Source organism: Coenobita brevimanus, chromosome 16 (assembly GCF_032717465.1).
Source record: "Coenobita brevimanus isolate Jiangsu-jjx chromosome 16, ASM3271746v2, whole genome shotgun sequence".
Taxonomy (NCBI): Eukaryota; Metazoa; Arthropoda; class Malacostraca; order Decapoda; family Coenobitidae; genus Coenobita; species Coenobita brevimanus.
The window spans coordinates 33634073-33660092 of NC_136969.1; positions in this window are offsets into that span (position 1 = coordinate 33634073).

A 26020-nucleotide genomic window follows, 5' to 3' on the forward strand; every position below is an offset into this window, starting at 1 on the left:
TTGAATTAACAGGATATAAACTACAAAGGATGAAAATCGAGAATATGTGCCAAGCGAGGATGAATGAATATTTTTTTACTTTTGCTGCGCCCAGGCGCTGTTATTCAGTTTTATGTCCCTATGCTTAGCCTACAGTAGACTTTAAATCTCAAAGTGGAATGCACACACAGTTTTTTTTTTTTCTTTTTTTTTAGGTTCTGAAGTACATGACGAAGATGGATCATTTTTGGCCTTCCTATATGGTTGCTGACTGCATTATTACAGTAGTATGGAATGCAGGCTGACCATACGTAATAACCACAAGCGTTCCATAAATGACCGTCAACAATTAGGGGTTTGCACTCCACTTTACAGTACACATTATGAGCATACGACCTCAAGTTACTGCCCTTACACCCTTCATTACATTAATTCCTTTTTCCTTTATTTTTGCTGTTTTCAGGCGATTTTATTCAGCGTGTAACTCGATCTGTTGATAGGAGTAAATCTATGTATCCTTCTCCTCTTGGTTCTTGAGAGGGACGCCTTCTCGCGGTGGGGCTGATGCATCCGGACGAAGGATCTGACAGAAGCACAAACCTCCCTCATCTCCTTCCCCCTCCGAAAAGACGAATGGTGAGCTGCAGCATTGTTTTCCTACTGTCCACTTGGTTCACGTTCAGACGAACTTGGGGTTGCAAATGCAACAACAACCACTACTACTACTACTACCACCAGTGCTCCTGCTGCTGCTGCTGCCGTGCTACTACTACTACTACTACTACGTCCACCACCACCACAACTACTACTACCACCACCACCACCACCACCACTACTACTGCTACTACTACTACTACCACTACTACCACCACCACCACTACTACTACTGCTATCACAACTACTACTAAAACTAATACTACTCCTACTGCAACCACCACTACTACTGCTACTACCACTACTACCACCATCACAACCACTACTGCTACTACTGCCACCAACACAACAACAGTTACTACTAATACCATTACTATTACTACTACTACTACTACCACCACCACCACCACTACCACTACTACTCTCGTGGGTCGTGTTCTAGGGGATTATTACAACTTATCACAAATGACCCTCGTACAGTGGAGAGGCAGATATCTAAATCTTGGTCTTGTTCTTCTCACACAGGGTTGAGATTCACAAGTTAGGTGTGTCTCACGTAAGTAACATTTGCCTCACAGGACAGGGAAAGGCATTGAAGTCTTACAAAGGTAGTAGTAGTAGTAGTAGCAGTAGTAGTAGTAGTAGTAACAACCCTAGGCTTATCTTAATGAGATCCCAGTGGACTGCAGGCCTAAGGTGCCCTTCTTGCACACTCTGCCCTCCTTCTTTTGGTGTCTGCTAGGGGACTGAGGGACATTGTATAATCGGACAGCTTCACCACAGGATGGCGTCCCTCTTCACCACCAATCGGAAAGTACAGCCATGAGGAAAAGTTCACCAACATTCCTCCGCCAGCATTTTGCCTTACTTTCCCTATTTCCCATTACTCCTCAAGCGACATTACTGGTCAGAAATAATCCGCTGAGGTAAATTTATCAGTGTGTCGCCAGAGTTCGTGAGTGAGAAGGCGGATCAACAGAAAATCGTAAGTTCATGGGATACGAAGCTTCCTGGACACAGTTTAACTATCTATTGACAGACGTCTTGATTCCGTAAAGGGTGGCCGCAAACAAATCGCCACTACATCGTCCTGTCCTCCGTCATATGTCTGCCCCCTCTCCAACGCATACCCCCTTCAAATCGCCTCCACATCGCCCTGTCCTCAGTCATTTGTCTGCCCGTCCTTCAACGCACAGTCCCCTCTCTCATATATATCTCTATAGTTTAACGGGGCTACAAAATGAAGACATGTTCGCGTCATCAAAATATACTGGATGGAGCAGATACCAGTGAGTTTGTTGATAGAGAATAAGGGTCTTGGGAGTCTAATGAGTTTACTGAAATACGGGGACTTTTATAGGCACAGTTAACGAGGCAGGCGTAGAAAGAGCCACAAAAAGAAGATATTAGCCCGCAAATGAGGTCCAGGTACAACTCTCCTTTTACTCTAAACTGGGCTAAATCTGAACTCTCCAGCTTGAATGCATAGTTTAAACACCAGATTAACAATAGAATGTGGTGCTAGTCACGAAGAAATGCTATGACTATTATGTAGGGCCATAGCATTGTCTTTTTCTGCCACTGAGCTACGTGAAATAAACCGCGAAAGGACAAAAATCTGCGCCAAGTTAGTGTAAAAAGAGCAGGGTGAGGCGTCTATGCTCGCAAGAATATCGGCCTCGGGAGATTCCTCAGCTGAAGGAAATGCAAGGCTTTCACAGACACAGAGAGTTACCGAGACACACATATAAGTAAACACAAGTGATGTTAAACCGTCGCTGAAATAAACCACAAAGATCGAGGTTCTAGTAAGTCTAAGTTTCCTAAGCTTGAGAGAATACAGGCCTGCGTAGCCTCTTACTCTGACGGAAATACGGGGGCTTTCACAAACGCACACACGCACAGACACTAGGTTGGCGAACCGCTCTCAAAACCCGTGCAGAGAGCCTCGTCCTACGCGACCGTCCAGAACCACGGGCCGGGACTTACTGACGCCGCGAGTAACTACCACCACCCAGGGCCCGAGTCGTGATGCTGCTACATTCACGTCCCCGTCCTGCTGCCTCTCCCACCCTGCCTTCACCTCCTCCTCCACCCTGCCTCTTCCTCTCCTCTCCTTTCCCTCCACGGCTCGCAGGAGGAAGGGGTAGGGAGGGAAGAGAGTTGGGAGGTGAGGGTTCTCGACACCCTCCGGACCCCTCCAAGCGGGATGCACACGTCGTCATAATGCTGCTTCTCATGAAGGGCATTTCCGTAGCGTCCCACCGCTGCCCTGCTTTCATCCTCTCTTTTCACCACGCCTCTGAAGGGATTTGGATAGGGATAGGGAAGGAATAGGGAATAGTACAGCCCTCACCTGCCCCGAAATTTTCCACTCGGGATGTACGTCTTGATAAGAGACGCTTCTTTTTGTGAAGAACATTTCTATGCTGAAGTGCTAAATTGTCTAACTACATCAACCCACTGTTTTAAGAATGACTATCCCTACCCTTCCTCCCAGCCCCGGACCTCACGCAGGATGTAGACGTTGTGACATCTCTTCTCTTGAGGTTCATTTCCATAGCGTCCCGTCAAAATGGTGGATGACGGGATAACATTTTACTCGTCTTTACCCACTTACGTTTCTTTCTTTCTTCCTTGAATGGTCTTCATTTAGGTTGGTTGCCTTCATGACGCTGCTTCTCCTGAGGGGTATTTCCTTTTCTATCTGTCTGTCATCCAGTCCCTTGTTGCCCCTTACGAGGCATCAGGGTCCGAGACTCGGCTACTTTATCTTAAAAATGAAGGTGAAAGTAAACAATCACTTTTTCCAGAAGGGCACATTGAAGCAACACAGGATGACCCACACTCCTCTTTCACTCCGCAGGCCAATTTTTAGTGTGCTACATGGACGGCTGTCAAGGGTATCAGTGTGTATCCTGCATTATATATTCATTTCCTACACCCTTTGCCACACCAGTGCCTACATTAGCAAACTGAGTCGTCCCCGCAAAACATTAGATACCACCAGCTGTCTCTACTGGAGCGCTATTTACGGACCACCCTGTATATCCCTACCACCCCTTGGATGTAAACTTTTATGGGCCACATCCGGCTGGAGCAGGTTAGCCATCCAGTTATCAGGCATTACTTTGATTATACAGTTGACACCCAGCATAGTTAATTGTTTCCTGGTCTACAGGAAACCATTTGCCCTGTCACTCACCGCAGAGTCACCTGAGAGGATGGTGGGCGCTCCCTTTTTTTCTTTAACATCCTTTATCTTCCCCCACCTCCTTTTCTCTTCCTCCTTTTTCCATCTTTACTCCCATCCCCCCTTCCCTCCCCCTTACCCACCCACAAAACCACCACACTAAATCACACATCGAAACTCATTAAATTTCCACCTAAATGAACAGCAAGAAAATATTTACACTGGTGCCAAACAATGCTAGGCTGTCATATCCACGTTTTAAGTGACCCCATCCCATTGTTTATATGGCCACCCCGTATATCCTACATGCTGGATGGATTAAGGCTGAACCAAAGGCGTAGTCAGAATAGAGATTAACCTATTTTTTTCAGCCATGACTTTTTATCCCTTGTAGAGGTCCGATCGATCATTTACTCTCATAAGCTTTGAAGGAGCGAGGTGCCTTATTCCTGTATACTTTAACGACGCCCCATATTACGGTCCTCATGATTCCCCATTTATCTAGGACTTCTAAACTTGTGGTGTCCGAGTCAGCTGAATGATGGTTTGCTGTCCTTATGGACGCGAGTTCGATTCCCGGCTGGGGTAGGCACCAGTTTCAGAATGTGAATTTTGTTAAGATAGACTTTACTGATCATCCATAAAATCCATCAACATGTCGTAAAAACACCTCCGCTACTATCAATGCACCAATCCTGTATGAGAGAGCCCTATTCAGTTTGGATGATGGATGTCAGCGACGAAGTGGTAACATTTGGAGGTGTGTGGTATATAGGACTTGGGCCTTGGCGAACGGGCTGTTGAGCTTATGTCCCTATATACAGCTCTTCTAAACAAGGTGGAGTCAAAGGTCTTTCGTTTCATCAACTCCCCTTCTCATGATGGCTCTCTTCAACATTTCTCTTTTCGCCGTACTGTTGCAATTGTATCTTTTTCCTGTGCGCTGCTACATTGGTCACTGTCTTCTGAACTGTCTTTCTGCATCGCTCCTTCGTCTGGCAGTGCAGTCTTGCCCTTTTCTGTCCAGATCTTTAATACAAGAGTTAACCGATGCTTTCAGTCATTCATGTATGCAACAAGCCAACTCTGCAAATGTCTTCCTAAGTCTGTATTTTCCTCTGCCTATGATCTCCAGCCTTTCAAAAGCAATGCATGCAGGCATCTCATAACGAACGGATCTTAAATTTGGCTCTTTTTTTTTTTTCTGAGAGGGAACAACTTTGCGGACTTCAAGCCTTAGTTCCTTCTTTATAGTATGAAAAAAAAAAAAACTCCAACCTCCAAACACACACTCTCACTCCACTCTCCAAACACGCACTCCCCTCATCACTTTAGGCTCGAGTGCAAAGTTCCCCCACACAGCCTTGTTAACCTACGGGATGGCCAAGTTTCAAGTCAGCTCCTCTGGTTGCCTCTTCCTCCACCGATGAGAGCTTAAGTAATCTTTTACGAGTGAAGTTGGTTTTACTGTGAGTGCCACAGCTCGTTACTGCAGAAGGCTTGTGTGTCAGACGAACCCCTGACACCTCCTGACCCCATCCTGACACAAAACAGGTTGGCCCTTACATAACACTCCACTTCCACTCCATTGGGCGATTTCTCGTGTGTTGTGGGGACGGCTTAACATAGACTAACCTGCATCATTTATTCATTTCCTACTCCCACTGCCAAAATCTTTCCCACACATTAGCCGAGCTTGCCGTCCCCGCAACACATAAGATACTGCCAAGTGGATTTCTAATGGAGCGCAATTTATGGGCCACTCTGTATTTAGATCCTTGGTATCAGACTGTAAGGGTCTGTGTACCAGACTTAATTGACGTTTTAAATGACTACATCTAAATTACTAGCATGAAATATCGTGTCAGACGAGACCCCCGATACTCTTGACAGCTCCTGACACCATCCTGAGGTCCTTGGTGAGGGACTGTCACAAAGATGAGACTCAAAGAACGGATCTGAATGGCTAACAGACTCATAATGCCATCTTAACACCTTTTAATATCATCGTGATATCATTTGTTTATGCGAAGAAGAAGGAACTAAAGGCCAGAAGCCTGCAAATTGTTCTCTCCAAGAAGAACTAATAACGAGATAACAGAGAGCCAGATTCAAGATCGGTTCATACCCAGACTCTGCTGTCATCTGGAACGACATCTCAATTTATCATAGCTCTTTGCTTCTGAAGGGTTGCATCAGAAAGTAAATCGTATTTAGATTCGTCAGTTAAACCAGTGACAAATATTCATGTGTCAGACGGAATCCCCGAAGCCCAATTCACTTCTTAACACCGCTTTTACTACAGCAGTGTCAGATGGTAAAAATTTTTGTCAAATGGATGAGACAGGAATTCACCTCATCTAGATGATTAGTGAGAAATACCTTGTGGATGGGATGAATTAAGATGATAGTGGATCAGAGAGGAAAAATGAGGCCTACAGAATTTGAATATGGGTGCTTTACGAGGAGCAACAATGATAGAAGGAAGGTGGAAGTGGCGATTTCTAGCAGAAGTCGATATTGGGGACGGAGAAGGGGTTAGAAAGGCTGAGGGGTGGATAAAGAGGAATACTCGTAGGAAAGACGGGCCGTGATGGCTGTGGGTATGGGCAGGGCAGGAGTAATGCATCCTGTGAAAGTGGGTGCTGCTGGTTAGTCGGTTCGGGCGTGACCGTGGCAATGTTTAAACTCTATATCTTTTCCAAGCAAAAAAAGAAGATAGTATGCATTCGTTCCTCTCATGCAGTATACCGGGCGTCATCATACTGGAGACTTAAGGCTGACGCTTAACATTCACATGGGTTGGATTGTTGCTTCTTGAGATAAAAACCCCAAAATAAGTAAAAGGTGGGAGAGAAACAGGGTAGAGCTTGATTTTTTATTTTCTCTAACATTCGAGCTAAACAAAACCCATCTTCATCCCGAAAGAATTAAGGCTATAATTGTCTCTCTCTCCCACCCAACATTTCCACTTGCCCCAAAGGATCATTTACAAAAGAAATATAGATTGACCACGACTTTCCAAGGCTGTAAAGAGCTACTTCCCCCCCCACCCACGCACACAGGGTCGTATTCTGTATGGTTTTGGAAGTTTCGTAACACCTCTTGTACAGCAGTTTATTCTGTTCCTTACATTCAGTACCCTTGTGTCTGATATTGTTGCAACCACGATGATGTTAAAACGGCACAAACATTATTAAAAGGATGGCAAGGTGAAATATGCAAATAAGTCGCTAGGGAAGAGGTAGTACGAAGCTTATAACGATATATTCTACACCTTACATCTCAGTGCTTTCTTGTATGTTTCTGATAAAAACTGTGTCAACATTAGATGGCATAAATACCATACAAGAGAACGTTAAGGTGTCATCTAAAAAATAAATAGTCAAAGAAAAGGTGCCACGAAGCCTCTTATGAAGCCTAAAATACTGTACGGCCCACACTCTCACCACATCCCAAGCAGAGTTCATGGTTCCTCCTTTTCCCACCACTCTCCTTTATGTTCAAAGTTCTGATCACTCACACTCTTTTGCCGCTGGTTCGAACTCTGTTTTGAAGTGGTTCATGACAGCAGTTCGTCATATCTCTGGCTTGTATTTTCCTACATTCGCACTTTCATATAACCCTGAAGGTTACATGTACGTCCAGCATTATAATGTATATACAAAAGGAAATGTATTTGTTAATGTGCTTGTAATATAATAGTTCTGCAATGGTCTGTTTACACACACACACACACACACACACACACACACACACACACACACACACACACACACAGACGCACGCGCGCGGGCGCTCATGTACCAGAACCTCATACAGTTTTAGGCTTCATTTCTCTTTGCAGGAAATAATGAGTTTTTGTCATTAAGTAATACCTTGCAGAACTTTACCTAATAATTTTGGTGTTAACCTTTGTATATCTACAGTGTTATCTTTTGCGAGGCGGTACTGAACATGTTGCTAATGGTTCTTGTAACACTTGTGTGTGTGTGTGTGTGTGTGTGTGTGTGTGTGTGTGTGTGTGTGTGTGTGTGTGTGTGTGTGTGTGTGTGTGTGTGTGTGTGTGTGTGTGTGTGTGTGTGTGTGTGTGTGTGTGTGTGTGTGTGTGTGTGTGTGTGTGTGTGTGTGTGTGTGTGTGTGTGTGTGATCTTTACCACTAAAAGTCCATCTCGACCATCAGACAACCTATACCGGCATACTAACAGGATACGCTTTGCCTGCCATCCCTCGCCACCCACCACCGTTCCAGTTCATCCCACCTAATCGTCACCATCCATCCTACTCATGCCTGAAAAGACCTGAATCAATACAACTCAAAATCCATTACACTGGCAGAGGTGACCGGAGGAGACACGATTTCATATGTATCACCTGAAGCGTTCTGTACCGACCTTAATAGATCAGATAGACCTGGGGGATCTGCGGGAACTTCGAAGACATTCACTGTCATATCCCAAACATTACAGTACCAATATAAGTGGTTAATATATTTCACCGAGCGAGCACTTCACTCTCGGTGTTCACTGATGGCTTAGCGCATGAGATAATTTGATCATTCTTGCACCTTATGTGTATATTACTCAGGGTCTGTGCTTTGTTCTTCAGGAAATTGAATATGTTTATCAATAGGGGCTTTGTTGATTACCAAATGCAGCTACTATACCGTCGGTACTGAGAGAAGAGAGCCATAAATTTTGAATATGGTATCTATGAAATTGTTAAAAATAATATCTAGTCTGGGGGGTAATTTTCTCATATCATTAAGATCACACTTTCAAAATACTCAGCGAACAAATGTAATCAAAGACGCAGTGCGACTGTTTAGCATACTGATACCGAGGAGGGTTGTAGCGGCCGAGAATGAGGGGGAAGAGGGGAGAAGTGGGAGGAGGGGATGGAGTCGGGGGAAGGAGGGAGTGGGGGAGGGGAAGGGTGGAGAAGAGGGAGGGGGAAGGAAGAGTGGAGGGGAAGGAGGAAGAGTGGGCAGCAATGGGAGGGGAGAGGGTAGCCTTACACTGCCGGGGCCCATGGAAAGGGGGTGCTGCATTGGTTAGTACATTCATCTTTCAGATGGAATAACCTGAGTTCAGTTCTTGGGTCGATCCTACTGGTGGACCCAGTCTATTTCTTCCTACTTCCTTTTCACCCGGCAGGATACCAGGACAATTGATGAGCTGCATGTAAACCGACTAGTGTGTGTGTGTGTGTGTATGTGTGTGTTTGTGTGTGTGTGTGTGTGTGTATTTTGTAGGGGACGACGAATACAGCAGAAATTAATTGTCTCCTTAATTACATTCGTGCACTCGATAGGCGTAATACGTAACACATAATACTCCTTTTTCCAAAGAGAGAGAGAGAAAGGTAGAGATGAGGGGACTTCTTCCACTCATTCTCACTCCATCAGCCAGCCTATAGGAAAATAATAATTTTGCTAGGATTGTGAACGAGGCTACACGCCACTATATATTTGGTTAAGGACTACATTATTACTTACCCTTCCCATCTGCATAAGTAATTCTGGATGTGAGGCTCTAAGTCAGGGGTGGGGAACGTCCGGCCTCCGGTCCTTATAAGGCCCGCAAGACCATTTGATCAGGCTCGAGAGACAATTCATAAATGCAATTTCACAGACTCATGAACGAATATATATACCATTCTGTATATACCCTATGTATCCGCGCTCCCTCCTGCCCCCATCTCCCACCCCCTGAAAATTACTCATATTTCCTTGGGGAGAGCGCCCCTCTGGCTAGGAAGCACAGGAATAAATGAATGGCAACAGAATATAATTGTTTATTTAAGAAACTAATATAATAACGCAGTAAGTATGTTTGCTATCGTATGTTATAACCAGTTATTTGCATTGTATTGCTGGGCATTTTCATATGGATTGTATCTTATCCTTGCATTGCGAAACAAATATCATCCCTACATAATCTATTGTTACGGAAAGGCACACAATTCTAAGTTGTTTACCAATGTTTCATATTAAAATTTAAATGGAATGAATACATATAAATTTACGAACATATGCACCAGTTGAGAACCAAAATTAGGAGAGGTGATATCAAATGTAGGCCACTTACGGCTCATACTATCAGATCTTCTACGTCAGTACCCAAACTCTCCGTTGCTCATATTTTATTTTAGCTTCGGCCGAAAATTCCTGTAATTACTACATGGTTCGGCGGTCTGTAGGGAAACTACACCCAGGCCTCAAGTTACCTAGATCTGCCACGCCAAACACCATGCATTATACACCATACACTCTACGCTGTGCACCATTCACAATGTACTAAATTCACTTAGCTAATTTTATATATCTATATATGTCTATCTATCTATCTATCTATCAATCAATCAATCTATCTGTCTATCCATCTATACGTTTATATACACGAGTATATACTATATTATGCGTATTATAATCTAGGCACTGTCGCATTAAAAACACTATACTGTAGACTAAACGCTGTAGCACATGAAATTCATTCTATTAACACTGTACCGTATAGACATTATTTGCATATTATATGCATTATGCACTATGTACACCTAAAATTACGTGCTATGCACAAAAAGAAATTTATTACTTAGAGAGAATTATAAGACTACTGATATTCATAAGAGCTATTTCCGGATGTCTATAGTTCATTCGCCTTAAACTGGCCCAGATTTTCAGCCCATTGCAGATTATTTCACGTAGTTCAGTGGCAGAAAAAGACAATGCTACGGCTATACATCCTTTTGATTGCACCGCTTCGTGACTAGCAACTTATTCTACGGTTGATCTTTTCTTACAACTCAGCATTCAAAATGTAGAGGGGACATTTTAAGATCAAGTTAGAGTAAAAAGGATATAGATTCGCTAAAGGAGTTTCGACTCACTTGTAACTTCAGAGGCCCATTTCCCAGCAGGTATGTAGACTCCTGTGTTTTGATATCGATCGGACGGACGTTGCGACCTCCGTACGAGAATGACGGGATCCGTTTTGAGGAATAACTCGCATCTCCTTTCGTTACCTGAGTGCAGTACAATAAAGGAAATGGTTTATGAAATACTGGACATGGAGTCAATTCATACAAACAACGAAGATTTTGCGCAGAACGGAAGAGATGCAAATACCACTACCAATTATAACATCTTCAGTACGATGATGTGTATTATAATTTACTGTATATCCAGCCTACTATTTATTAACTTTCCGTGGGCGAGATAGGTTCTCCTCACATACTCTTAATACATCAACAGGTACCTCAGCATGGGTCACTATGTTTTACATCTTCTTGTATTTGCTGGTACACTTTTTTCTTACCCTATGCTTAGCCAAATTGGACGGTCATTTTAACTAATAACCAAGGACGTTCATTCTGTCTTCAAAACTAAGGCTTGCTGATTTCATGCAACCAGGGCATAGTATTGAAATCTAGAGGGTGACCCAGTTCCCTCAGGTGAAAGCTAACCGACTATAGTGGATGGGTGTTTTGATCTTTTCTCTGGACACTCCTATTTTCTTTACCTTATCTTTTTTTCTGCTTCCTATTTATGCAGCACTCCTTCTACCGCTTATTAATGGGAAGGAGAGAATGATGACAGATGACACTGATGATGATGGTAATAGTGGTTGTGTGATTATGATGGTGATTGCTTACTGCTTTTTTCCAACTGGTAATTTTTCTTCTGCATTTGATGAACTTATTGTTTCCCACGAGCGCATGAAACACACATCTAAAATTAACACTCTCTCTCTCTCTCTCTCTCTCTCTCTCTCTCTCTCTCTCTCTCTCTCTCTCTCTCTCTCTCTCTCTCTCTCTCATCGCCTTCCCTGACGAAAAACACCTCCCAGACGATCCCAAACCAGAACCGAGAGTGCGTGATTGATTGAGGCGGATGTGTGGCCCAGGAGGATGGGGTTAAGACGATAGCAGAGGCAGGGAGGCAGGAATGAGTCTCTGGGGTGTGGTGCTCACTTGATATTCCTCCCTTCTGGCCTGTATTCTCGTTCGCTGAGGTTTTCGGAACACTTTTTTGTAAGCGATTTATTTTACTTTTTACATCTTACCCTCATGATCCATTTTTTTTATGCGTTCGACTCTGGGCATATGTTTAACTGCCCGTTCCCCGAGGCCTGATAGTCGCACACCTCATGTCACCACTTCGGCACTAACTTCAGCAGTCCATATTCCATGCATGCTAGAGCTGTCCCATACAGGGCTGGTGTATTGGCATTAGTGGGGATGTTTTTACAAGATGTCAGCGGGTTTTAGGTAGATCAGTCAAGCCTGCTTTGACGAAATTCGAGTCCTTTATGCTGTTCCCTGCCCCAGCCGGGATTCGAACTCGCGTCGACTGGGATAGAGACCACTTCTCCACCTACTCGGCCACAACCTCCCTCATTCACTCTCATCTGCAAACCACGTCGATGCTGAAACGATATAACCAACACGCAAGAGTAGGTGTAATACGCAAAGCAAATCACTAATATGGAAGTGATGGAAAATGTCTTGATTAAGCTACAATATGAATGTCTGGCGTAGTGGGCCGTGAGGTAATACAGTACCACATTTGTGACCACAGGACACAGGCCGTACTGATGCTTATCCATGTTTTCCAGTCTAGAGGCAAATACTTTAACAACCTAACCTAGTCTAACCTATCCTAACTCAGTTTTGCCCAATTTGATCTCCAGGTTAAAGGCTAAGATTTTAACAACCTAGCTCAGTCTAACCTAACCTAACCTAACTTGGCCTAGTCTCAACGAACGTAACCCAAATTAACTCAAGCTGTATTGATGTGTGGCCGTGCTTTCTACAAGCATTGGGCTGAAATTTTAACTTGGGTGTAAATTCTGGATTAAGACTGGAAAATCGAAGCCCCTTTGGGATGCATGTGCCCAATTAGAGTATGGACTAACGTCTTTTGTTCCTTTGATTTCTTCATATCTTAGTAACAGGAAAATAAGAGTAAAAGTAGATGATGTATATTCCAATTTCCACTCAATTAACGCCGGCGTGCCGCAGGGATCAGTCCTGGAGCCAACACTATTCCTGGTTCATATTAATGATCTCTTATCTGTCATCCACAATCCCATCCACTCATACGCAGATGACTCAACACTGCATAGTTCATTCATACTCAGACAACCATTTACAAAGTTTAATATCTTTACCTCTCAACTCAGTACAGTCATCTCAATAAATCAAGACCTATCAATGATCAGTGAATGGGGACAAAACAACCTTGTCTCATTTAATGCTAGTAGAACTAAATATATACAATTTACTAATAGACAGATATTGCCGGATACGTACATTACCTTCAGTGCTACTACTATTCCCATCTCCAAAAGTATTGAAATTCTTGGCGTCTCACTTAACAGTGCCCTCAGCTGGACCTCATGTGTTAGATCACTTCCCTTCTTAATTTACCCCTTCACGTAGAGACTCTTATCAGAAGCTAAATAAAATGGTCGAGCAGCAGCAAGAATTTATACATAGGATGTCTCGATGGCTTAAGTTAGTATAATTAGTGTAAAAAATGTCTGCGTCCTCCCGAGATTTCATTACACACAAAAGAAAAATACACTCACACACACACACACACACACACACACACACACACACACACACACACACACACGCACGCACGCACGCACGCACGCACGTGCGCGCGTGGAAATAATGCCTGTCCTTCAGCCGCACATTTTTGGGAATAATCCGTTGCTGGTCGTTAGTGATAATAATATACTTTTATCTCGTCTCCTAGTTCATATGGACTCAATGACTGGCTCGCGGAAGTGCAGTGGATGTCAAAAGAGAGAAGACCGAGTGTCGGAAAAAAAGAGAAAAGCTGATGGTGGGGGAGAGTCAGAAAAGAGGAAAGTGTGGATCAAAAGAGTGATGAATGAAAGAACAGTGGATATGAAGGAGAAAGAAGAGTGGATATGAAGGAGAGAGAGAGAGAGAGAGAGAGAGAGAGAGAGAGAGAGAGAGAGGCAGACAAATTGACATAGTGTGTGTGTGGGGGGGGGGGTGCGCGCGCTTAATCCCGTAAGGGGTTGTCACAAACAAATCGCCTCCACATCAATCTGTCCTCTGCCCTCCCTCCAACTGACACCCCCTCTCTCATCTATCTTTTGACTCCATCCCTCCATCTGATCCTTGGACTATCCCTCCTCCTCTCCCCCACCACCACCTCGCTCTTCCAGTCAATCTCTCATTCTCCATCCTCTCCACACGGCCAGACTATGTCAAAGTATTTCTCTTAACACTCTCAGTCACATCCACATCAACTCAACCACGCTCCTTTAGTTCCTCATTTGTCAGTCTGTTTCTCTATGTAACTCCACATGCTCCTCTCAGTTAATTCCTTTCTGCTTTTAACATTCACAAAAGGAACGCATGGTTGAAATAGGTGCATGATTATAAAATGTGAAAAAATAATGGAGAAATATAGCTGACGCATGGACGTCGGCTGGTAAAAAGGGTGTAGAGAGGGGGAATGTGGGAGTTTAAAGAGAATTAAAAGGGAAAGAAAGAAGTGATTGGGTGGATGGAAAAATAAGGGAGCAATTGAAACGACGAAGGAAGTTTTGGTAGGATTACGAATGTGGAGAGAGAGAGAGAGAGAGAGAGAGACTGACTAATAAAGAGTTTGAAAGAAATTATTTGAGCTTTCCTGAAAATAGAATGCTGTTTTGCAATGAGGTACAGTGTGTACGAAAATGTATAAACGAATGTGGAGGAATGTGAGGAATGCAAGTGGATAATTTCTCAACAACAGAATAAAACGAAGAAATTATCTTGCTGATAAATGAGAAAAGGGGGAATGACGTGCCCGAGACTACATGGAATTTGGAAGTAAAAACAAATAACATGAAAAATGTTGAAGTAGGAAGGCAACCGTTGTTAATGAGGTACATAATTACTTATGTGAAGGATTGGTGGAAAATACAGTAAGGACAGTGCAATGAACCCTGTGCTAGAACCCCAAAATTAATGGAGTTCTGAGAGTAGTGAGAAAAGTTTTTGATTATATCTTTGTACCTGGTGATCAGTTAGACGACGAAAAGCCACTCTTGAATAAATATCTTAGCAGCAGCAAGAACGTAACTGCTATGACTTCCTATAGCTTGAAAGGATAAGAAATTACATAATACACCAATATAAAAGTTGACATAACACATAATCGTCCGGAATTACCATTACAAAGGGAGTTTTCCTTACTGCAATGAGCTCACACAGTTGCCTGATATACACCACAGTTAACATAATAATGGGAGAGGTATTTGTAAAGGCGGGTTCTCCCCCTCTCGGCCCAGCCATTGTGTGATAATCTGCTTGAGGAGGGTGGGTGGGGGGTGGGGGGTAAGCAGTGGGTGCTTTAGAGGTGCGTGGGGCATGAGTAGGGACAGGGGAAGCAAGTCAGAGGTGGGTAGGCATGAAGATGGTGTAGAAGCCGTGTAGTTGATTGGTTGGTTGAGTTAGTAAGGGTAGTGTGGAGGTGTGGGTCTGTGGATGGCTTAGAAAGTATGGGAGAGGGGGAGTGTGTGAGAGGAGTGTGTGCTTTCTGTGGGAATTTAAGTAGGTAAGTGGGTGGAGCTGTTGGTAGTGTGTTAGGAATGGTTCTATATTTACGGTCAGTGGGGATACATTTGGAAGGAATGGGTGAGGCAAGAGGTAAGTGAAGTGTATTTAGGGTTGGGCGAGTGTGGCAGAGGCGTTGATGTGTCTGGATTGTCCGTGTAGTTGAGAGTGTTGGTGTGATTATCTTGAGAAGGTAGGTGAGGCTGGGATCTGTGTGTCTTGGTGGTTCTATTGGTGGGCAAGGTAGGGATCGATATGACTGGGCTGTTTCCTTTGGAGGGTCGGGTAGGGACTGGTGTGTATGGAGTGGTTCTATTGCAGGGTAAGGTAGGGATCGGTGTGTAGGGAGTGATTTTATTGAAGAGTAGGGTAGAGACCAATGTGCATGGAGTGGTTATATTGGTTGGTGGGATAGGGTAGGGATCGGTGTGTATGGAGTGGTTCTATTGGATGGTATGGCAGGGATGTGTATGTTTTGGGCTATTCCTTTGGTGGGTGGGACAGGGATTGGTGTATACTGAATGGTTCTGTTAGTGAGTCTGGTAATGACTGATATGTCGGGAATAGTTCTGTTGATGGATGGGGCAGTGGGATGCTTACGTAGGGTAGTTGAGATTGGGGTGAGTAGTGACCATATTCTACTGGGCACAGGAGACTTCGCAACACATTTTTCTTTACGGCTTATTTTGTGTATTATGCTCTTGTTTGCCCACACCTTTTTCTTTGTGCTTTATTTTGCGTATTTGAACTTGGCATGATTTTGTTTAGATCAATATCACTGAAAAGCTCTCATAGGTGTAATGCAGAGAATCAGTCGCCATGGAAGGTGTATTTCTGTTCCTTGAAATCCACTTAGAATACAACCCTACGAATGAGGCAGTCAATTTAGCCATTATACGACGAATGGCCTCTCCTAAACTGAGTAACAATGTCTGGTGGTATAAAAAAAATATCATAGTTATTATATCCATCGTTATTAGAGGGATACGATGAGAGGGTGGGGTAAGGGGCGGTATATTTGGGTGGTTCTGAGAGTGGGAGAGTTATAGGTAGTGAGATATACGCTAATAAACCTAACTATTCTCTCTCTCTCTCTCTCTCTCTCTCTCTCTCTCTCTCTCTCAGGTACAGCATTGCCCCACTTGGTATTCATGGGATGCAGGGGTGCTCAGGTGTTCTCAGGCTTCTCTCCTCACAATTTTCACAAGGATCAGTGGCCAACCATCTCGGTATTACCTGTTTGTCCTAATGAGCCAACGAGAGAGCTGTTTTACCAGATTTACAGGCGACTCAGCCAGGTAAATGAGTATGGTCTGAAAGTAGCGAGGTTTGTATGTTACTGAGTGAAATTTACAGTTCATGTTATTTAACGAGATTAAAGGGGTTTTTAGCGAGACTTCCACGTTGTTTCGCTAGATTTATGCGTTATTAGGGAAAATTAAAAATCTGAGGATATTTACACATTATTGAGCAAGATGGACTATGGGTCACCAAAGTATCGGTGCACAAAACGCTTGAAACATTTGGGACCACAGAACGAAGGTCACTGATAGTGTCCGACTTACCACACATTGGTACCCCTGATGTCAGGAGGTGTCATATATCCCCAACTAGCAATATCCTCTTGCAAACACATGGAAAATGTTATGTTAATATAATCAGACATTGTTCATACACAAGGAGATGTTGGTAATGTACGCAGTTGATCGAATGTTTTCGGTAGGCATCTGACCCCCTGTGCACCCATAATTCTGTCACCCATAGTGCACGGTGTTTAGTGTGACATGTTACTTCGCGAGAGAAGCTGAAAATGATGCCTAAATTTCCACATTATTTATCCAGATGTAAACGTTACTTAGCGAAATATTCATGTTATTGAGCAACCATAGCAGGTTGTTTAGCGATATTTAGACTGTATTTAGTTAAGATTATTAATGAAGCCCTCATGATGACGCCTCGAGGCAGCTGGTAAATGAGCTCCAAATATTTATAACCATACTCAGAAAATGATAAAGAAGAAATTCAGTTAAAGAGAAATGAAGGAGGACCGTTAAAGAATGTGAGAGTGACAGGATTTGCAGGAGGTTGAGAAAAGAGGTTACGATGACGATAGATCTGATTCGGCCCAACAACTGTTTTGGCCCCACTTGGATCTTCTCCAAGTTTCAACGAAGTTTCTTCGGATCAGAAAAAATATAATTTTCTAAAGGCGGCAGGTGAAACAACCAGAATGACTTTATTGTGGGGGGTACAATCTGCATCTCCAGATTTATGACACACACACACACACACACACACACACACACACACATATATATATATATATATATATATATATATATATATATATATATATATATATATATATATATATATATATATATATATTCTCTTCATGCATGCATCTTTCTAAATCAAAGTCTTTTCTTCACTTCCTTCGTCCAAGCAGTAAAATAACCAGTAGATATTTAATATGATGAATAACCATTATAACAAAAGTAATAACGACAATAATGATAATAGGAAGAAGAAGAAGAAGATAGAGAAGGAGAAGGAGAATAATAAGAAGAAATAAATAATGATCTAAATACCTGCTGTACAAATAATTAAAGAAAAAACTAATTTTTAGTTCATATAATTAACAGAAGTATTTTCCCTAAAATCAGTTTTAACTTTGCAGCATCGATACGTTTTCGTTTAGACACGAAAACATTTGCGTGAAGTGCGTGTATTTCTCCAAAGATCCTGAATGGACCTCGTCTGGAAATTGCCTTCACCATGAAGTCAGGGTCCAAGGCAGATTTGGCCGAGGGTCGAAGCTGACTGTCTCCGGTTTGTTCCCTCACTGTCTGCACGTCCTGATTTTCATTTCGTGATTTTACTCATACATCATTTCTTTCTGTTTATGATGCAAGGAATAAGAATTACGTATTAATCTCTTTACTAAAAGCATTTTTCTCAAAAATCTTTTCACCAGTATTGTACCAGTTACATAGATCTATTCGGTCACCTTCCCTGCAATATATAAGTTGGTTTATGCAAAATTTAATTGTTAACCAGATGGTCTAAACTCTTTGTGATACTGGTAATTGAATACCATATGATAGCATCGTCTCAGTCGGCACATTAATGCAACTTATTTCAGCTAAAAGTTTAGTATTTATAGGTTAAGACGATAAGAATAATACAGAAAGACATCCCTCTTAGCGGAAAGCCTTACTGATTCTAAATCATTGTTGATAATGTCATGCTTGGGAAAAACTCTGACAAAAATATTGCCACGACTGTACTGGCCAACCCACAGTTCCCATACTTAAATAGTTTACTGCCCCTCCCTGCCTAAGAACCCACCAACAATCCAGCAAGTTTTGCCCATTTCCTCAAACACCCCCACGACCCTCATCCCACATCAACCTTCTGAGAAAAATCATTGACTTACTTTCCCCTGGGTGGGCCCACCCCGCCCTGCATCACCGCCCACCACCATCTCAGTCCATTCTACCCACATCATTCTTCCTATGATTTTTTCTCCCTACATTAAAAATTTTTCTCTGTTCAGCTGTGGGCATACACTTCATAGTTCCTTGCCTGATGCTCGGCAGTCCACCTACGTGCTACTTTCCAACACATGTTACCACTTCAGCACTAATACCCACATTTAATAGTGAATACATGTTAAAGCTATCTCATTCAGGAGGGTTGTAATACTATTTTTAGACATGTCAGCAAAATTCAGATCATCAAATTGTTTCCCGTCCCATCCTATGATCAAGTTCTGGTGCTTTCAGAGAGCAGGCAACTTCTGCAAGTACTTAACCATCGCTTACTTTAGGCTCTACCTCACCGCCTTACAATGATTCAGCAATGAAGTTTGAAAATCCTGCCAGCAAAATGTTCACTTGTCTTAACCCTAAATCCTGTGGGACGACTTGTTTATTTTAACTAAACTAAAGCCAGACAATTATACTCGTCACAGGAAAACTTGCCGACATCTGAAGACTAACTGCAAAGCTCTAACAACAATAACTCCGCAGTAACTATTGCAATACAGTTTAATGGCTTAGTAAACCACGAGTACTGCTGCAGGCGTAATGAATCAAATTACCCCAGCCATTTATTACAGCCGGCAATGGCCCTAACCACGCAGTTATCATAGTTCTCCCAGTGCTGTTTCTGCGTTACCTCCTCAGTTATATAAAGACTTAATGCTTTATAGTTACTCCGCTGTGATGTAAAGTGTGGGATGTTGGTTGTAATGTAACCATATCACTGTCCAATGTTTTTAAGAGGGAATAAGAGTTGCGTTGATGATGATGATGATGATGATGATTTAGTGAGAATAATGACTGGGGTAATGGCAATGATGATGAGGATGATTATGATGAGGATGATACTTCTAGTGTTGTGTCTAAGCTATGATAACTTATATTTTTGGGTGATTTATTCATTTATTATATTGGATTCAAGCGAATGCTTCTTACGTACTTTGTTGGGATTAACAGTATGAAGCGTTACTCTTAGCGTTCCATTGTTATCAAAGTCTTCAATGTCCACAACCGAAGGGCGGTATTCTAAGCGACTTTGAAGACTTTGTAACACCACATCCTTAGTTACTTATTGTGCGCTTTACATCACAAAATTCTCCTATTCGTCGTTAATACAGTATACATACCGATATCAAAATGGCATAATTAACATACAAGGGAATGTCAAGATGTAATAGGCATAATGAACTGGTAGAAAAAGGTGCTATCAGGCCCACAAAACCACTGAATTTAATGTTCGATGTTGAAGCAAACATATTATCCAGCTACATGGTTAGACGACAGGTGAAAATAAAATAAGACTTTCTTATATTCTTGTAGTTGTTGTTGTTGTTACCTCCGCCAACGAAGTTGGAAGAGTAACTGTATTAACCTATGTTTGCTTGTTAGTTTGTTTGTCCACACGATATCTCCAAAAGTTCCCAATGAATTTCAATGAAATTTTGTAGAAGGGTGGGCCATGGGCTAAGAAAAAAAATGAATAAATTTTGGAGCGGATCCGGATCCGGAGTATCCCTGCCAATATCACCAAAAGTTATCACTGAGTTTCTATGAAATTTTTGTGGAAGGGTGGACCATGGGCCAAGAAAGAACTGATTAAATTTGGGGGCGGATTCGGATCCGGTTCCGAATCCTATGTATCCCGCACATCTCCAAAATTTCTCAATGAATTTTAATCACATTTTGTGAAAGAGTGGGCGATGGGTCAAGGAACAATTGATTAAACTGGGGGGCGGATCCGGATCCTATGTAATCCACGCAATATCTCCATGTATCCGTATCTGGATCCTGTTTAATGACAATGGCAATTGGCGGAGGTATGTGCTCTCTGAGTGTTTTTTAGTTGTCGATGTTGTTGCTGTTGGAGAAAACTTTAAATAAAACCACAGTTACACACACACAGCACAACCTAAAATGCCCAGCTTTACAGACTCCTGTCAACTCATTTTTTACTCCCTCTCCATTGACTTGCACCTTACTGGCTTACCTACAACACCCATCTTCACTGGATACACCCCCCCTTTCACATACCTCTCATCATTCCAGCCCATTCCACCCACTTCTTTCCACCCGCGTTCCCATTTCTGCTCAGATGTGGTGAACATCGTAATAATGACTGCCTTAGCTAGTAGCCGTCATATAAAGCCCATATTCACAGGGTGTACTTATCCTATCGTGGCCTGCTATCCATCGCTATCCCAGCCTTTCCCACATGGCTTTGAAAGACCTAATTCACCATACCTAAGCACACACACACACACACACACACACACACACACACACACACACACACACACACACACACACACACACACACACACACACACACACACACACACACCGATAGAGTTTTTACAGTTCTTTCCGGCTCTTTCATGGGCATATAAAATGACTGTAGCTATGTTTCTCGAAATGAGCAAATTTTAAGCTTTTGACACCAATCAACTCCGAAAGAAATGTGATATGGTCCAATTCGCAGAGATTCTAAATGTTAACTCTTTGGAAGGCACAGATTCTCTTTTAACCTCTCAGCAAAGGGGGATTTTGGAAGTTCATGATGCTTTTAACAGGTACACAGATCCCTAAAAAAAAGTGTGATTCTAATTCTTGTAAATTTGGGGGGATATATTCACCTGTAGAGTCAATTACGTGTACAAATAATCAAAATGTCATATGCAAATTTTTTAAAACATGCAGAGTCTGAGAAAATATGATATCGTCTACATTGCAGTGTTTTCCCAAATTTAACAGTTCCTCAGAAAAGGCAGCTGCTTTCTGGCACAAACTGATTCCAATCGAGACGTGATATGCTTCAGGTTGCAATGATTATCTTCAGAGGCATATAGACTCCTGTTCAACTTTATACAAAAGATTAATATTGTCGACTATTCAGAATTTATTTTATCACACAGACATTGCGGGAAAATTACGATTATCTCTTTTTTAACAATTTCTTTAGGGTACAGATAGATAGATAGATAGATAGATGGATGGATAGATAGGTAAGTATTCACGTCCTGTTTTTCAGAAGAGGGGCAGCAGCTTTTATCACTAACATGTATAGAAATTCCTAGGGATGTATGATATGCTCCACTTTCTCACAATGTCTGACAAGAACATATTCCGAGAAGTGGTTGATAAGCTCCAGTTAGCGTGATAAAACGCATAAGAGTAGTTCCTGGAGTATTTACGGTCACCAGGTCTGCCTTTTTGTACACACTTTCTACGTCACTTTTATTCTGACACATCTTCCACCTTTTCACTTTATATCGTCACATACATATTTTGTGGGGCAGATAACCTATATATTTGAAAGAATTGTGCATTTGTGACAAAAGCATTAAAGTTTCAGGATGGTTTCTGTATATGATGGAAAAAAAAAAAATCAGATGAGGAGGCACTTTCAGACTGACCTTTTAGGTCATCTGGAGGTCATTGGTCTTTGATGTCATGAAATTTTTATGTTAGCACCATTGTGAAGAATATTTTTAATATCTTAAGACATTTACTTCTAGTTACAGCTATTTTATGTTGCAAAACCTTGACTAAGACTCAGGGGTTATCAGATATGACAGTAATCTTAATTTGACTTTCAAGGTTATCTAGGGGTCACTGACCTTTCGCATTATGAAATTTCTCTTCTAGCGCCTATTTGAAGAACATTCCAAATATTTCAAGACAACTCTTATAGTTAAACCTATGTTATGCTGCAGAACTTTAACTAAACTTCTCAGTTTAAGTTGTCAGATATGGTAACACTGTTAATTTTACATTTGAGGTCATCTAGAGGTCGTTGACCTTTGACAATATTGAATTTCTACTTAATTTACTCTGTGAAGAAACTTATTTTTACAAAAATTATTTATCTTGTTACTTTATGTAACATATTTTATTTTTTTCAGGTATATGTAATCAACAAACAATCTGAATACACAGTATCAGCAAATATACATATATGCTCCAGCCTTTGTAATTATAACAGTCTCCTTAACGTGCACATAGAGCAGTGCACGTTAGGGCTGCGTTTGAACATTTGCAGCGTCCAGTACAACCCTTTTTGCAGCCACAGTGAATAAGCTCGTAACATGACTGTGATGCATCTGGAAGTGTGCTCCAAAGTGGTTCCCATCCACGTGTTTCATTTATCCAACCCCATTTGAAGGGCTTGGGGATTGAGGGTCAGGAACAAAGGCCTTGCTCCAAATGTTGACCTGGTATGTGGTACGCTTGATGTGCTGTACCATAACCTCCTGTGTTGGGGGTATGTTTTCTAAGCTTCTTGACTTCTGGGAGAAGAGTTGTTTCCGTGCTTCATTTACTTCCACAGCAGCGCTGGTCCTGTCATACATGAGCATCACATAGCGCTCTAAGCATGACAGTGAACGCTCGCAGGAGCCTGTTATACGAGACATACATTCCAAAACTAAAAGCATATCCATGAGCCCCCTGTTGCGTGTAACAGCATGAATTTTGAGTGGCATACAAAGGAAGTGGAGTTTCATGGTCCCTACAGTGGTTCCTAGCAGAGTTTGGCCTTCTATGTTGGCTCTATCCAAGATCATGTATACCAGAGCCAGTAGTGACGTAGAAACAGGATCTTTTTGGCAGCCGGGATCATATGAACCATAAAAATGAAGTTAATACTGAACATTTCCTTTCAAGTTACTTGTGCTGCTCTAGGTGAATGACATCATTGCCATGATCACAAGCCTTCCTGAGAGCATCTGCGATGTCTTTTTCAAATGACAGAAGTGTGTCTCTTCCCTGGGAATGTGATCTAGGGTCAGGAAGCGCTGAAAGTAGCCTATTCTTTAGTCCTGTAGTGTGTACACGGTTCTGCACAGACACCCAACTGCTGCAGAGGGATCTTGTACATTTCTCCAATATCTGCCAGCTTGAATACTGGAGCACAGTCTTCAGCACGCATTTCTTCAACAAATGCCACTAACTCAGCAAAAGCAGTTCCATGCAAGCGACCTTCATCTTCGTTTTCAACCTTGAGAATGGCATTCCTTGCCCTGTTGTTGAGTTTACGCAAGCAGTTACGGTGATACTTAGCTTCAAGGGCAATCATATCGCCAGGGGCAAGCTTGGCTAGCAGCTCAGTGTCCACCAGCTCTATAGCACGTTTCCTAACATTTTCATCTATTTGTTTTGTTGCAGCTTCCTGTAGAGTTTCTGAAACAGCTGGTTCATTACAGAAGAAGCACAAGGGTGTTGTTTGTTTAATTTTGCTGTCAGCAGAACGTGTGCGGAAAGTGAAAGTAGCCTGCTGCTCTTCAGCTGCTTTTCTCTTATGTTGTCTCTTTAGTATGTTTTTGTTGAATTTCACTCGACAAAACTTGTACCATTTGGCACTGTTGGGAATTCGAGTGGCTTCAGTACTTGCTCCATCATCTGGTTTGTCATCAAACTCGATTGGCATACTTGAAACTGGAGAAGCTCATTTGCCAATGAGACGTACCCAGTACTATTAGGCTTCTTGGTTGATCGAGCTGGGCACTGCAGAGCTTCATCGGCTTCTATTTGGCAGAGACCAAACAGATCTCAGATGGTTGTGGAAGGTAATCTCGACTGTTTGGGTCTATGAAGCAGAGTTGTATCAACCAGAATGTGACGCATCGCCATGGCGGGGAGTACTGTACTGTCTGCATTGAGCAAGAAAGCAGGCTAAGCTAAGTTTTGTACAGCTACAGAGCTCTACAGTTTCATGCAGCAACACAATCACTTCAAGCAATACTTTAGGTACACAGTTCACCATCACCACTCCTTCACATGCACTGACCTGACCTGCAACACACACAAAATGATAAATGAATGTCAGCGTACAAGAGCCCACTTTTAACAAGCTCTTTTCATTCTTGTGAAACACCTTAAGTGAATCAGAAATAACAACTAAGGTCACAAAAAGGTTAGATAAGTCTTAATAGTAATGAGAAACACTTAAACAGGTTTGTAAAAGCATTAATTAAAAACTAGATTCATTATAGTCACATATAGGCAAGTTCATAATGAGCAATATCATAAAAAATATACTTAAAATTGACACCAAGGGCATTGACCCTTCAAGATCATCAGAGGTCAGATCAAAGGTGCTTCCACGTAAGAAAATAAACCCTATGGTATCTGCTGGCAATCCTAAAAGTTTCACGCTTCAGTCACAAAATGCACAATTCTTCTGCTTATCTGTCCCACTAAATTCTCTGTTCTCCTGCTTTTTCCTAACTTTCCCTCTTTCCCCCCAGTTGTCTGTACGTTGTTTCATTCTTTCTCTCAGTTTTCTCTGCTTTCCTCCTGTTGTTTCTACTTTCCTCTCGTTTCCCCAGTCCGTTCTATTTTTCCCCATTGTCGTCAATTCCCTACTTTTCCACGGTTTTTCTCAAGATTTAGGTACCCTTTCTTTCATCGGTTTCTGTTTTCTTCCTCTCTCTCTCTCTCTCTCTCTCTCTCTCTCTCTCTCTCTCTCTCTCTCTCTCTCTCTCTCTCTCGTCTGTGTTATCTACCTATGCTTCTCATTTGCAAACACTTTTCTTCCCACCTCTCCCCATTTTTGACAGTCTTGTACCCGAATCTAAACTCCCTTTCCACTTTTTTTTCTCCCCACCTCCCCCCAAAATTTTTCCGTCTCCCTCGCCCACCTATAGACCATGTTTTCCGACAATTTTTACTTTTTTCTCCACTTCCTCCCTTTGTAGGCTTAATGGGCATCCTAACCTAATCTAGCCTAATTTCCCCACCCCATATTTCCCCACCTTTTTTATTCCTCTCCCCTCCCTTTCTTATCGTTTCTCTAATTTCTCCCCACGTTTACCCAAATTCTCTCTCCCTTTCCCCACTTTTTCTCTCTGCTCTTTCTCCACTTACTTCTTATCATTCCTTTTTTATCCTCACTGATTCAAGACTATTTGGTTGCCTTTTTCTTTCCTCTCTCCTCATTTTTCCTTGTTTTCTGCGGTTTCCCTCCACCAGTTCCCTTAGTTTTCCATTTTCTCCCCGACTTTTGTCTTTTTTTCCTGTTCCCCTCCTTTCCTCTTTTTTTTTTTAATGTATACTACACTTT